We start from the raw sequence: 16,121 nt of genomic DNA on the forward strand, positions 1-16,121 counted from the left end.
ATTACGTCATAATCCAGGAAAGGGTGGGTCTCAAGGATGCACTACAGCTTCTCCTGAGCCCAACCTCAGAAATAAAAACTGAAGCCCAAGGTTGATGAAATGTCCACCTAAGAGAGAAGGTCTGGACCACAGACTGCTCAATGGCTTCCAGAATGCTTAGACACTTATAAAATTTACCCATTATTTTTGCATCTTATTGATGTTAAATCTTTGTTATTCATTTCACTTTGGTGACTGGAAATAAATACCCTGAAGCCAGGGAGGTGAAGGGAGGAGACAGAGGGATACGTTTGCCTCAGCAACCGTGGGAGATGGGGCTATGAAAATGGCATTCGCCTCCAAAGTTTGTCCATGGGACAGTGTGGTGGTTTAAAAATACAGTCATGCCTTGCTAAACAATGGGGCTACATTAGGAGAAATGTGCGGTCAGGTGATTTTGTTGTTGTGTGAACATCTCAGAGTGTACTTACAAACCTAGAGGACATAGCCCATTATACCGAGGCGGTATGGGACAGCCTATTGCTCCTAGTCTACAAACCTGTACATCATGTTTCTCTACTGAATACTGTAGACAAACTAGAAGATAATGGTAAGGATCTATGTAGCTAAACATAGAAAAGATACAATAAAGATACCATATAAAAGGTATAAAAATGGTACACCTGTTTAGGGCATTTACCATGAATGGAGCTTGTAGGACTGGAAGTTGCCCTGGGTGAGTCATTGAGCAAATGGTGAGCGAATGTGAAGGCCTGGGACATTACTGTACACTATTGTAGACTTAGTAAACTCTGTACACTTATGCCAAATCAGATGCAACAAAGACTTCACTTGAATCTATTATGGTAAAAATAAATTTCAATTTAAAATTTACACTTAAAATTCACATTAAATTTATAAAAAATATTTTTCTCTCTTCAATAACAAATTAACCTTAACTTACTGTACCTTTTTTATTTTATAAATTTAAAATTGTTTTAAACTTCTGACTTTTTTTCTTATAACACTTCGCCTAAACGACAGATTGTACAGCCATACAAAAATATTCTCTTTTTTATATCCTTAATCTTTAAGCTTTTTTCTCTTTTTAAAAAGTTTTATTTATTTTTTACATCTTAAACATTTTTGCTAAAAACTAACACATAAAAACACACATTAGCCTAGGACTACACAAGGTCAGGATCATCAATATTACTGTCTTCCACCTCTACATCTTAATTCTCAGGAAGGTCTTTGGGGCAATAACATGCATGAAGCTGTCATCTCCTAAGACAACAATGTCTTCTTCTGGAAAACCACTTAAAGACCTGCTTGATGCTGTTTCATGGCTAACTTTTCCTTAAAAATAAATAGAAGGAGTACACTCTAAAATAATGATAAAAATATATTAAGCACATAAACTAGTAGCATAGTCATTTGTTATTATTTTCAAGTATTATGCACTGTACATAATTGTATGGCCTAGACATTTGTACAACTGGCAGCACAGTAGGTCTGTTTCCACCAGCATCACCACAAACACATAATGAATGTCTTGCACTATGATGTTGTGGTGGCCTCAATGTCATTAGGCAGCAGGAATGGTTCAGTTCCATTATCTAATGGGACCACCATTATATATGTGGTCCATCATTGGCAAAACGTCATTATGCAGTGCATGACTGTACATGCAAAACTTGGTACTTTTTCCTTCGAGAGAGAGCCTAATTGCCCTTCCAGGACTGGACTTAGTGATTTACTTCTACAGAATAGGATACAATGGATGACTTCAGAGACCAAATTATAAAAAGGTGTGTGGCTCCAATTTGGTGGCTTCCTTTCTCTTTTTTATCTCAGCTCACTGCAACCTCTGCCCCCAAGGTTCAAGCAATTCTCTTGCCTCAGCCTCCAGAGTAGCTGGGATCACAGGCGCCCACCATCATATCATGCCTGGCTAATTTTTGTATTTTTCATAGAGACGGGGTTTCACTCAGTTGGTCAGGCTGGTCTCACACTCCTGACCTCAGGTGATCGATCCATCTCCACCTCCCAAAGTGCTGGGATTACAGGTATGAGCCACCACACCCGGCCTTGGTGGCTTGTTCTCTTGAATCACTTACTCTGGGGGAAGCCAGCTGCTGTGTTATAAGCGTTCTATGGAAAGGCCCGAGTGGCAGGGAGTTGAGTTCTGACAACAGCTGCACCAGCAAGCTTGGAAGTGAGTCGTCAGCCCCATCAGGTTCTGCACCTCCACTGCAGCCCCATGAGAGACTGAGCCAGAACCACCGACGTGAGCCACTCCTTGATTTCTGATCTCAGAAACTGATAAGTGTTTGCTGTCTGAAAGTGCTAGGTTTTGAGGTAGTTTGCTGCACAGCAGAGAGATACATTAATATTAATGTTCAGTGAAAAGAAGGCCAGTTTTGAAGAGGAGAAAAGAGTTCGATGATTCTTGAGGCTTTGCTAACTCTTGAAGTATGACTCCTAGGCCCAATCTGGAAAGAAAATAACACAATCTGGATTCCACATCTGGAAAAAGACTGAAGAAGTCCCCAAAGAGGTGACAAAATGAAGCTTTCTTTCTTCCCTTTTGTACTTATTATGTATAAACTAAACTGGGTTAAAGGTCTTCCACATATGTAATGTAGAATGACAGGAAAGGTATTAAAATATGAGCTACAGAAATATCTATGTATGGTGGCCACACATAATTAGCTGTTGGAAAATTATGTTAAACAATCACAATATATGCTGAAAATCCATATTGATGGTCTGTTTTCTGGAAGATGTTGACTGGATGGGGGGATCAGAGGTGGCTCTTGTCATCAAGGAGCAGGCCATCTTCTTGGAGAGCAGAAAGACACAAAGATTCAGTATCTATTCTAAGGATAATTCTCCACCAGTTCTTATGTGTCAGGTTCTGAATTTGCTCCTGAAAAGATGACATGAAATCAGGTACAGTGTCTGCCCTCAGGATCTTTAAGTTCATACAGACACAGACAACATGAGAAGATGCCATGATGCTGTGTGTGATAAAGGATAAGACCTGGACATTCACAGAAGCACCTCTGGGAAACATGTAGTGAAGATAGCTAGTGATCTCCAAGTATTCTAAGAGACCCACTAAGCTTCCAAGCCTCCCTGGCTTTGAAGTCGCGGCCTTGGAGCTAATTGGGGCTGTGGTCCAGAAGAAGAGTAGAATCATAGGTTCTATGGTGCAGCTCCAGCGTGGCAGAGCTCCTCTCAACCTGTAGGTGAATGTGCGAGTGAAGTAGAGCATCCCCATCCTCCCTGAAATTGACTTGTTGGACATGAGCGAAAGAAATTCTGTTTTGCTGGTAAAGCCACCAAGGCTCTGGGTTCTGATTTGTGTCTGCAGCACAGAGCAGCCCATCTTGACTGAGACAAGGGACATGATCTAGCTGTGGAGAGGAAGAAAGAGGCTTTGCAATGTAATGTCTGGCATACTATGGTAACTGTCTGGATTCAAGTATGTGTTGAGGGGACAGAGGTAGGGGAAAAAGTGATTCAAATGTAAGGAACAGAATGCACAAACATCCAAAAGTGAAGATAGTACAATGTGTTCCAGGAAATGAAAATTGCCCAACATGGCTGGAGGAGAGCTTATGAGTAGGGAGACAGCAAGAAATGAGGCTGGCACTGTGCGGGTTCTAGTAAGAATCTTGTTCCCCATCCTGAGGACAGAGGTATCTCTTGGGAGATTTTTAAAAGGGCACTAATGTGGTCTGATGTATGCTTCTAGAGAACTAAGAATATCAGACAAAGTTTGAGTTGTGAAATAAGAGATGTGAACATTAAGTAGTCTGAAGAAGGGAAACATCCCTAGGAGTTGTGTTCATCGCAGCAAAAACGACGGAAGAAGAAAGATATTGGAACTTGAAGAACCAGTGAAAGAGCAAAAGGTGAGGAAAATGGTCAAAAAATGTGAAGGGGGCATGTTACAGAGACCACTTTACCAGCTGCAAGCATTCCCATATGTGGGAGAGTTTAAAAGATGAGAAAGAGCATTTGAGTCCTCGAATGTCAGGACAGTCATTTATTAGGGCTGTAGTAATACTGTGTAACCAACAACTCCCAAAACCCAGAGGTTTACAACAAGGAATTCATTTTTTTTTTCTCAGTCATGAGTGTTTGGGTCAGTGCCAGCAGCTCTGCCTGAGACTGTGGCTTGAGCTCACGGTCACTCGCAGGTCTTCATTCTGCAGCCAGGCTAATATGATAAGGACTGCTGGGGACATGCTTTTCTTATGGTAGAGTACAGAAAGGAAATCCTTGCCAGCAGACCCCTGTTTACATCGTGCTCACTCCCATTCCCTCAGGCCCTACAAGTCACATGGTTAAGTTCAACATCATTGCAGTAGAAAAGTATATACTCTGCTGACATGGAGAGGTACTGCAAAGGCTGGGAGATATATTCCTGTTATGGGAAGTGAAGAATTGAGCAAATACAACCTATTGCAGCTAGTCGGAGAGTTTTAAATTTATGGTACAAGCAATAAAGACCCATGACATTTTGAGCTTCAGAGTGGCAGGCATTGGAAATATTTTAGCAGAGCAAAGAAGTTGGAAGAGTTGCAAAGCAAGTGCAACACTTTAGATATATGGTAATAGCATAATGTAACAACAATGATCAAGGAGAACAAATTGCTGGGGAAATTGTCTGATGGGCAAATTAAGAGGTTTTCAACGATTGGAAATGATAATAACAGGCAGAAGGATGCCAGGATAATTCTAGTATCTCTGGTTTAGTGGAGCAGAAGCTCTAGGTGGCATCGATCACTTAAAGGACAGGAGCTATTTGAAAGATGGGAAAAGAACAGAGTGTTGAGTGTAATATGGGGTCCTTCTGGTACATTTGATGGAAAGATGGGATAGCCAAGCAGAAATGCCTGGCAGAAGTTAGAAAGGTCTAATTAACATCTAGGAGAAAGGCCAGATCTGAGTGTACAGAATTAAGGGTCATCCACAGGAAAGAGTAGCTCAGATTTCCAAGGAAGTGAGCCTCAAAAGAAAAGTCCTAATTTTACAGAAAGAGGATATGGAGGAGTGAAAATGAACAAACATGGTGAGATGAGAATAGTGATGCTAATGCATTAAGGAAAAAAGTCTTTGTAGATAATAAAACATAGGAAACAAACTTCTCAGTGTGATTGTCTTAGATACAGCTTTGTCCACATTAAAATTGCTTCAAAATTTTAAAAACAAATTGCATTTCTGTCGCTTTGTGGAACTTAATCTATATAACGAGAACATGTAAAGATGTGAATTTACGGAAGTTAAAAAGCTGGAAGAGAAATGCAGCAGCTGGGATGTTAATGAAAGCATAATCTGTTATGTGTGGAAATAAGCAACATACATTTGCTGTGATGGGGCAACCCTTACGAAACTTCACTGCAGCACAGTGAAAAATCTGAGCAGGGAAACTTTCGCAGCCAAAAGGGAGAGACGTGATGAATTCTTTTAATTTTCTTTAAACTCAAATGTTTCCTGGCATATGCCAGTGTCACAAGAGGGAAACAAAACTGGCTTCGTACTGGCATTGTACATTTTTTTAAAAAATTAAGTGAAGTCATTTAATGTATGAGACAATCATCAAATCATTTATTAATGACCATGTTATATATGATGTCAGATCTAACATATATAGTAGAATCTTTTTTTTTTCTTTCTTTCTTCTTTCTTTCTTTTTCTGTGACAGAGTCTTGCTCTGTCACCCAGGCTGGAGTGCAAAGACGCAATCTCAGCTCACTGCAGCATCTGCCTCCCAGGTTCAAGCAATTCTCCTGCCTCAGCCTCCAAAGTAGCTGGGATTACAGGTGCATGCCACCATGCCCAGCTAATTTTTGTATTTTTAGTAGAGACGAGGTTTCACCATATTGTTCAGACTGGTCTCAAACTTGCGGGTCTTGAACTCCTGACCTCATGACCTGCCTGCCTCAGCCTCCCAAAGTGCTGGGATTACAGGCATGAGCCACCGTGCCTGGCCTATAATAGAATATTAATTGAAGCATGGAAACATGTGCCAATGTGACAACCTTCATGCATTAGATGAGAAATGCATACTACAGTTGACAAAGGATTTTTGTACACATGATGCTCTTTGACCCTCACACAAACTATAAAATAATTGGAGGATTGTGTTCTAACTCAACTGACAGCTAAGAAAACAAAGCATAAAACAGATTAAATGTCTTGCCAAGAACATACAGCTAGAAGGTCAAAGTGTCTTTTAAATCTGTGTTTGTTTCCTTTCCACAATATTAAGGTAATTATCTACATAAAAGAGTCCCTCCATTTGCTTCCATCCTTCTCCTGTCCCAGCTTGGAGCCCTCCATTGGCTATTTAATGCCTACTAGATAAAATCCAGTGTCTTTCACAAAACATACAGGAGTCTTTGTCACCGACCTTCATTTGCCAGTCTGATCTCAACCTCTAACACCACCTTCTCACCTATCTCATCACACTGTATCCCTACCATGTTTCAGGGTTCCTGCCATACAAAATGCCAGCCATATTGATATTTGCAATCCTGCTTTGGGAATATTCTAATAACCTATGTTTTTTGGAAAAAATCAATTTCAATTAAGGTTTTTATTGAGATAATTGTAGATTCACACAAGTTGTGGGAAATAATACAGAGATCATGTCGCACACTTTGCCCAGTTTCTTCCAATAGTAACATTTTGGGAAACTCTAGTATAACATCCCAACAGGGATGTTAATATTGACTCAATCCGCCAATCTTATCCAGATTCCCCAAGTTTTACTTATGCTCCTTGGTGTGTGTGTGTGTGTGTATTCATGTACATATAATTTTACCACGTGTGTGGGTTTGTGTACCTACCACCACAGTAAAGACACTGAACAATTTCAACCCCACAAGGATTCCTGTGTTGCTGTTATAACCACACCTACCTCCTTCCCTACCCTTCGTACTTACAACTCTTACCCTTGGCCCCCACTAATCTGCCCTCTATTTCTAAATTATTTTTATTTCAAAAATGTTGTATAAATGGAATAATGTAGTATATAACCTGTTGGGATTCACTTTTTAAATTCAGCCTAATTCCCTGGAAATTCATACATCCTGTTGCGTGTCTCAATAGTTTGCTCCTTTTACTACTCAGTAGTAGTTCATCATATATAATACCATAATTTGTTTAACCATTCATCCATTGAAGAATATCTAGGTTGTTTTCCAGTTTGGGACAATTATAAATAGAGTTGCTATGAATATTCAGGTATAGATTTTTGTGTAAACATAAGTTCATTTCTCTGCAATAAATACCCAACAGTGCATTTCCTGGGTTATACAGCAATTACATGTTTAGTTTTATAAGAACTGCCAAACTATTTTCCAAAATGGTTGTACAATTTTACATTCCCATCAGCAAAGTATGAGTGAGCCGGTTTCTCTGCATCCCCGTCAGCATTTAGTGTTGTCGCTATTTTCTATGTTAACATTTTAATAGCTGTGTATTAATATCATATATATATGCACTATATATACACATACTATATATAGTGTATATATGTTATATATACACTAAAATATACTAAATTCACTATGTATACAATATAGTATATATACACTATATATCTTCATATATGTATACATAAATGCAAATGTTTATATGTTAATGCATACATGTATATATGTATATACATGCCATATATACATATGTACATATCACAATGATCTAACAGTCTACTGCTTACAGCAAGCTACATATATCAACATTTTATCACCATTTACCATTTTATCAAATGAAGTATAGAAACCTCATTTTCATTAAGGTTTTATCTTTCCCACTTTTAAATATCATTGTCTTGAATATCAGATGATGTTACAATTTTTATTTCAATCACCAAGGGTGATTTATGTTTCTGCTTAATGAGCTAAACAGTAGAGTGGAGGCTAGAATTAGTGAGGTTGAGTACAGATCCATCCAATCTGAACAAAAAGAGCAAAGAGACTGAAAAAAAATCATGAACAGAGCCTTAGAGATCTGGGTTTCAGAAACAAAAGATCTGATATTTTATCACTGAACTTTCAGAAAGAGGGGAGAAAGACAGTGATGCTGAATGATTGTCCAAATAAATTGTTGAAAAGAATGGTCTATTGTGAGTGTCCATATTTATGCTCTTTCCATCATTCCCTTTTCCTTCCTGTTGCCCCCAAATTCTTTTTTTTTTTTTTTATTTCATAATTTTAGTTTAAAGAACCTCCTTAGCTATAACATTTCAGGGTAGAATTGTCAGTGACAAATTTTTATTCTTTCTATTTTCCTTTATCTGAGAATGGTTCCATTTTCTTTTTATTTCTGAAGTAGAGTTTCAGTGGACATAGAATTCACAATTGACAATTCCTTTCTTTCAACACTTCAAAATACGTTCTGCCATTTCCTCTGGCATCTATAGTTTAAGACAAGAAATCTACTGTAGGTCATGCATTCCTTGTAGGCCATGCATTCTATCTCTCCCTGGCTGCATTCAGTGTTTTTTCTTTGTATTTAGCTTTCAAACGTGTAATTAAGCTGTATTTTGGTATGTGGATTTCTTTGGGTTTATCCTGTTTGAGGTTTACTCAATTTCTTGGATCTGTAGATTTATGTCTTTGCCATATTAGAAAAGTTTTCAACAACTATTCCTTTGAACAATCATTCAGCATCACTCTCTTTCTCCTCTCCTTCTGAGATTCCAATGATAAAATATTAGATCTTTTGTTTTTAGTGTACAGATTCCTAAAGCTCAATTCATATCTTTCTTTAGTCTGTTTTCTCTTTTAGTTCAGATTGGGTGGATCTGTACCCAACTTAACTGATTCTATCCTCCACTCTACTGCTTAGCCCATTCAGAAGGTTTTGATTTTTTTAATTGCAGTTTTCAGTTCTGTAATTTTTTAGTTATCTCCTATAACTTCTATTTTTTCTGAGAATTTCCATTTTTTAGTTTATTTCAAGATAGTTTGTGGTAGATTGTTGAAGTATTTTATGATTTCTGCCTTAGCATCCTTGTCAGATAATTCCAATGTGTAATTCTTCTTGTTATTGGTGTCAGTTGTCTTTTCTCATTCAGTTTGCAGTTTTATTGATTGTTGCTATGATAGATAATTTTCAGTATATGCTAGACATTTTGTCTCTTATGTTAAGAGGCTATGGGTTCTATATATTTTATATTAGCACAGTCACCCAGTTCAGATTTTGCACACAGATCTTGGCCTAATTTTTGTAAGCTTATTTTTCAGTGGAAGTTTTTCTGATTGCTCGTTTGTTCATTTGTTTGTTTGAGACAGAGCCTCACTCTGTCACCCAGGCTGGAGTGCAGTGGCACAGTTTTGGCTAACTGCAACCTCTGCCTCCTGGGCTCAAGCGATTTTCCTGCCTCAGCCAGCCTCCCAAGTAGTTGAGACTACAGGAGTCTGCCACCAGCCCAGCTAATTTTTGTACTTTTAGTAGAGACAGGGTTTCACCATGTTGGCCAGGCTGGTCTCGAACTCCTGACCTCAAGTGATACAGTGCAATGGCCTCTCAAAATGCTAGGATTACAGGTGTGATCCACCATGCCAGGCCAAAAGCTTAATTTTTAGAGTTTCTGTAGTTTTATTTTGATATGCTTGGTTTATGTGGTTGATGACAGTGCCCTTTCCAGTCCCTGATGGTGCTGCCCCAGTAGGGCAAAAAGGAGGTTCCCCAGGCTGGGCCACCAGGTGTTTCTCAATGGGAGATGGTGTGAGGGGATCTCCTTTACCAGCCTCCTCTCTGACCACCAGTGACTATGAGCATAGGAGTAGAGTCTTGGCCCTTGAGGACAAAAGAGGTTTCCCAGACTAGGCCATCTGCTGTAACTGGGTTCCTTTTTCTGGTTCTTTGTGCCTTCCTGGAGTTTTGGGGTCAGGAGAAAAGTCTTGGGCCTGCAGGTACAAAGATATTTTCTAGACAGGGCAGCTTGCTGTATCTGAGCCTCTCTTGCCAGCTCTGCCCACCTTTCCTGTGTATTTCTTGGTATAAAAGGGGAGTCTTCAGCCAGTGGGGAAGGAGAAGCAGCTTCTTGTTTCTGGCAGAGCTCTCAATCTATCTCACTTGCAGGTGGTATCAGGCTCACCTGATGGTGTCAAAAGGACTTTTGTCCAATCCATGGGGAAAAAGTGTTCCTGAACTGTTTTCTGTTGCTAGGTCAGGTGTCAGGAAATGCCAGTTGTGATAGCTTTCTTCTGTTGGGTGAGGGGCTTCAAAACTATGTTGCTCCTCCAGACCTAGGGCTCTGCACCAGCTAACCTGCTTCTGACCATGTTTCAGAGCTCTCTTTTGGTTGTCTCTTATACCATTTCCAGGGTTTGTAGTTGTGCTTAGCAGACAGGAGCAGAAAGAACAGGTCTATAACATCTTACTTGCACCAAACTCAATCTACGTTATTTTTACATAGCAATGCCTGGAATTTTATTACTGTAATAACAGTATTTCAGTATGAGTCAGTAACTTTCTCTACCTTTCTTGATCATTTCTTTGGTCCCTCTCCTTCTTTTTCCCAGCCTCCTCATGCTCATCTTCAATGCCCTTACCACGAACTCACCCAGTCCCTTTATATCACTGAGCTCCTACAACTCTCCTGATTTCTTCCATCTTCCCTTAATGTCTTATCTAATAATAATAGCAACAATACCAATCAACATCATCATCACAATTTTCATCATCAAGACTGAAAAAGAAGCTGGTGAGGGAAGCCTCGTAAAGCATGCAGCTATCTCCACCAAGGCTAGGGGAAGAGAAGAACTAAGGGCCAAGACTACCCCTAAGGTCAACCAGGAGACAGAAATCAAAATGGCTGAGGACTGAAGTTGAAGGATGCCACAAAGCAGTATGGCTAGTATTTTATATGATAAGTATAGTGCTTATATAACATTAGTATTTTCATCAATTTACATTTTACCTGCATTTCAAAGTGCTTATAAATTTATATTTTGAAATACATTAAATATTTAGTTTCACTCATTTACTAAATTTGGGAATTCTGAATCATTTTAAATTAAATACTACTACTGCCAGTAGTATTTTAGCGTTACATGAAATAAGTAGTAAAATGCAGAAAATGACAACTTTCTGCAGAATTGGAATCACTAATCACCATATTGCTCAAACCTGTCAAAACCTAGACATTTTAATTTTCATTTATTTCTGACCTTTTAACAAAATACAGTCGTCTGCTGCACATTGAGAAAGACAAGAGCAGTCTTTGATCGTTTAGGTATAATAGAAACTTGGACAATACAGAAAACACCAGCTCACATCAAAGTTTGACATGCCTCCAGGCTCCTGTTCAGTGTGGCAATCAGCAAGTCATCTTTGCACATTGTAAATATATTACTGTAGTATCCCACACATTCCAAAAATTCAAAGATACGAGTTAATCAAAACCCAGGGGCTTTGAGGATATTAAGTGGACACAGATACTATAATTTCAGTGCGTAAATTTTATAAATACAGCCATCTAACTTTTTTCCATGAAATATTTATTAAATCCACTGTTCTATTTTTTCTGTTTGATAATAATTATTTGAGAAAGATGAAAGGTAAATGCTGAAGAATGTTTTAGAGTTTCCATTTACCATACCTCATATGATGACTAATTAATAATAACCACAGAAAATAATTTAATTTTATATGTGTGTGCATGTGTGTGTGTTTATTCATGGCTTATTCCAGCTACACATATATCCTACACAGAAGACAAATTGACAAAAGAGGAACAGCTGCTATTATCATACCTACCCCAAGTGGGTCACTCATCTATGTTCCTCTTTTGTTTTCCAGAATTTCATATAGGGCTCATTTTGTTAGAAGAAGTCCACACTTCTAGGTTGTTAAAGCCTACACCTTTGTTCACAATCTTTTCTGATGCAGAAAAGAGGCTCCATTTTCTCTCCTTCCTGCAAACCTCAGATGGCAACTAGCCACAGAGAAGAGCTCTCTTTCCCAAATCCTGGAGAATTACTGTCATAAAATCAGATAATCTTCTGATGGGACTCAATCCTAACTTTCAAAACTTGCCCTTGGATGCTTGAGTACATTCATTTACCTATGTAACTATTATTCAACAATCATTTATTAAGCCTTACTCCATTGTCAGGCACTGTTCTAGACATGACGATGTAACTGTTGAAGAGACACACACATTTCATACCTGCAAGGAGCTTATTGGCTCATCTTTTCTGAAGCTGAAATATATCTACCACTTAGGGTTACATATAAAAAGCCCTCTCTCTTTCTTTCACATTACAGCCCTTAAATAGCTCAAGATGTGCTACATCCCTTCCCTCTCTTCATCTGAATTTCTCCAACTCTACTGAACCACTTCTGCTGAACCCTGCGTGGTTTTTGTTTTTGTTTTTGTTTTGTAGAGACAGGATTCTTGCTTTGTTGCCTAGGCTGGTCTCAAACTCCTTGCTTCAAGCAATCTTCCCTCTTAGGTCTCTCAAAGTGTTGGGATTATAGATATGAGTTCCTGCCCTCAGCCCCTGCATTGTATTTTTCATATCTACCTATGTGTCTATTTCCCCAGTTAAGCCGTGAGCTTTTAAAAGCCAAGGTTCACATTTTCTTAATCTGTATTTTTACAGCATGGTGGTTTCTCAACCCTGACATGGTTGACATTTGAGGCTTGATAATTCTTTATTATGGGAGGGCGTCCTGTGCATCATAGGATGTATAACAGTGTCCCTAGCCTCTATTCACTAGATGCCAATAACAATCCCCCCTCCTGTTTGTGACAGCTGAAAATGTTTCCTGACTTTGCCAAATTTCCTTGGGGATAAAGTCACCTCCCACTGCTCTGGCACTATATCCTGCAAAGAACTACACATTGGCATACAATTCACATTTGAGTAATTTACCATTTGCAAAACTTTTTAAATATATTGTTTCATCGATGCCCATGATATTTTTTGAACTATGATTCCATGTCAATTTTGTATTTGAGATTCAAACCTGGGCACTCTGAATCTGGAGCCAGCACTGTGAACCTAGTGGTGCAATCTTGGGAGAGTTACTCAACATCTGAGAGCCTCAGTTTCCTCATCAATAAGAGGAGAAATATAGGCACATCTATCTCATAGTGTTGTGGTGAGGATTTAATGAGATGAACCTGGAACATAGGGGCTCAATCAAAGTTAATTCACATTATTATTGCAATCAAGTACAATGTTTTTTCTTTTGACCAGGCTGACTGTTTTACTAAGCTCTGAGAAAAAAAAAATTAGCCATGGGAAAGACTAGATTCAGTTCAGAATCAACAAATGTATGTTGATGGGTAACCATACATCCTGGTTTGCCCTACATAGTCCTTGTTTTATTCTGTTTTTATGAAATTATAATAGACAAAGGTATATGATAAACAACATAGACACACTAATTAGCACTTGTTATACACAAAACATTTTTTTAGATCCTCTAATAGTATGCCAAATAAAAGTTGAGGTCATCTCTAACCTTACATGCATTTTTCTAGGGGGATGGGTAGTCACGTTTAAGAGTTGGTATATTGAGGCATAAACACAGTTCTTTGGGACACAAATGAAAGATGAAAGAGGGAATTTTAATGCTTGGCTGATGCCAATTTTGCCTTCCAATGTACATATTCATGCCTGCATGCACACATACACATATAAACACACACACGCATGCACACACCTCTGTATTCTAATACTCTTTTTATCAAAAGTGAGATGGAGTAGAAATATACAAATACTAACATAAGTCCATGAAAACTATGACCAAATAAAACAGTCAACTCAAGCTGTGAAGAAAGATTTGTCACATCATTGTCACCTCAAGTGCAGCATTAGATTTATGGACACAGTTCTCATTTATTGCTTGTAAGCTAGAAATTTTAGTTTTGATCAGAATGGAGCTGAGTTGAAGATCAAAGTCAGATAACTAGTTAAAAGTAGCAAAGAAAATTCATCTCCACACCATAAAACCGTTCAGCCAGAAGGTAAATTTGGGACTAGCAAGTCTTCCAAAAACATACAAATACGTTTTCTTTTCAGGCTGTAATTTTTTTCTTTTCAATAATCTGACTTTTGCTACACCTCCACGGTATTCACATTAAGTTTATGTTTCCTCCACTGACCATTGTTTTAAGTCTGAGGTCTTACGGTTTTCTAATTTTCCATTTCTCAGCTTGCAAGAAAAGAAAATCTTCTTAGTCAAATATGCTAAGACAAAGATTAACAAACTAAGCTACTGCTCAAATCTATGTACTCACCATGAGAATGAAAAATATGAACACTGAGAGAAAATTTACTATCAAAATTGAGTGGGTCTATTATTCTGATCTATCTCTTCCAGGGAAGGAGAATGTGATGTTATAATACGAGTCAATATTTCCACGGAACTTTGGAGTTGAAGAGCACTCTGTCACATTCATAAGTTAATTTAATCCTCTCGCGGGGTTAAGATATAGATGTTTTCACTTTTATTTTAGAGAGTGAGATAATAGAAATTAGGAGAAAGTTAAGAGACTTGTCCCAAGTTACAATCTAGAGAGCAATAGAATTGAACAACAGATCCAAGCCCAGGGACCCTACATCCCATCTTTCCAGCCCACTTGCTTATGCTTTGAGCCTTAATTTTGAGTTAGCAGGTGATGTCACCACTGAGTAAATTTCAAAGATCAAAGGGAAATAGCAGGTGGGCAATACAAGCAAAGAAATGGAAACTCTAAGAAAGAAGCAACAGGAAATGCCAAACATCAGAAACCTGGTAACAGAAACAAAGAATGCCTTTGGTAGGCTTGAAAGCAGACTGACCCAGACTGAGGCAACAATAACTATGATTAAAAATGGTCAACAGAAATTTCTCAAATTGAAATGTAAAGAAATAAAAAAACCAGAACCTCCAAGAACTATGGGGCGATGTCAAAAAGAGTAATATAACTGAAACGGGAAAACCAGTAGGAGAAGGAACAGAAAACAGAGTGAAAGAGATAATTGACATAATAATGGCCAAGAACTTCCTAAAACTAATGACAATTAACCACAGAACCAGGCAGCTCTGAGGCACCAAGTAGGATAAATGCCAAAAAATACACTTAAATATATTATCTTCAAAATGAACATAAACAAGTAAATAAGAGAAGAGAAAATCTTGTAAGAAGCCAGAGGAAAAAAACACTTTGTTTATAGTGGAGCAAGAATATGAATTACAGTAGACTTCTCATCAGAAACCATGCAAGTGAGAAAGAGAGTATGGTAAAATATTTCAAGCTCCCAATGACCAAACCTAGAACTGTTAAAGCAACAGCATAAGATAGTACTGGATTAATACCCAAAGTATAAAATCAAAATATCTGAGTCCATTTGATATAAGTAAATAGTTGAACATACAAGTAATACATAAGAGAGAAGAGACAACGGAAATCTTTACGCAGAGTTCCAAATAACTTATGGAGAAACTCTACCCTCACAAGGGTGGGGCATAATTCCCCATTCCTCAAGTGTGTGGTTCACCTAGTGATTCCCTTAAAAAGAACACAGTATGGAAAGGGGGAAAAATAGAAATAGCTTTGTAGTGTCAAAATGCTACCACATTTATAGTGACAAATGCTACCATAGGTAGGTGATCGAGGTCAGCATCAACAGTGGCAAGTCACACCAATAGTATTTACACTTGATATGATGTGGTACAAACCACACTGCCACCCTACCTCTACTAAAAATACAAAAATTAGCTGGGCATAGTGGCTCACACCTCTAATCCCAGCACTTTGGGAGGCAAAGGTGGGAGGATCACCTGAAGTCAAGAATTTGAGACTAGCCTGATCAATATGGTGAAACCCTGTCTCTACTAAAAATACAAAAATTAGCCAAGTGTAGTGGTGCATGCCTATAATCCCAGCTACTTGGGAGGTTGAGGCAGCAGGATCACTTGAACCCGGGACGTAGAAGTTTCAGTGAGCCAAGGTTGCGCCACTGCACTCCAGCCTGGGTAACAGAGTGAAAAATCTGTCTCAAAATTAATTAATTAATTAATTAAAACTTGAAAAAAATATTTTAAAAAACTGACACTGCCTCTGTGATCTTCCCCCTGAGACTGACAACCCCAGTCTAATTATGTGAAAAACA

General features: G+C 38.4%; 1 long non-coding RNA gene across 1 annotated transcript in view; it reads right to left on the reverse strand.

Moving 5' to 3' along the window:
• Positions 1 to 1,401: 1,401 nt before the first annotated feature.
• LOC117083191 overlaps positions 1,402 to 16,121 on the reverse strand; it is a 291,364-nt gene continuing 276,644 nt past the window's right edge. The window contains exon 5 of the long non-coding RNA XR_004436992.1: positions 1,402 to 2,911. This is a non-coding gene — a long non-coding RNA (uncharacterized LOC117083191). The remainder of the gene's footprint in view (positions 2,912 to 16,121) is intronic.

The sequence above is a fragment of the Trachypithecus francoisi genome, unplaced genomic scaffold (genome assembly GCF_009764315.1).
Source record: "Trachypithecus francoisi isolate TF-2019V2 unplaced genomic scaffold, Tfra_2.0 Lachesis_group0, whole genome shotgun sequence".
NCBI classification, from domain to species: domain Eukaryota; kingdom Metazoa; phylum Chordata; class Mammalia; order Primates; family Cercopithecidae; genus Trachypithecus; species Trachypithecus francoisi.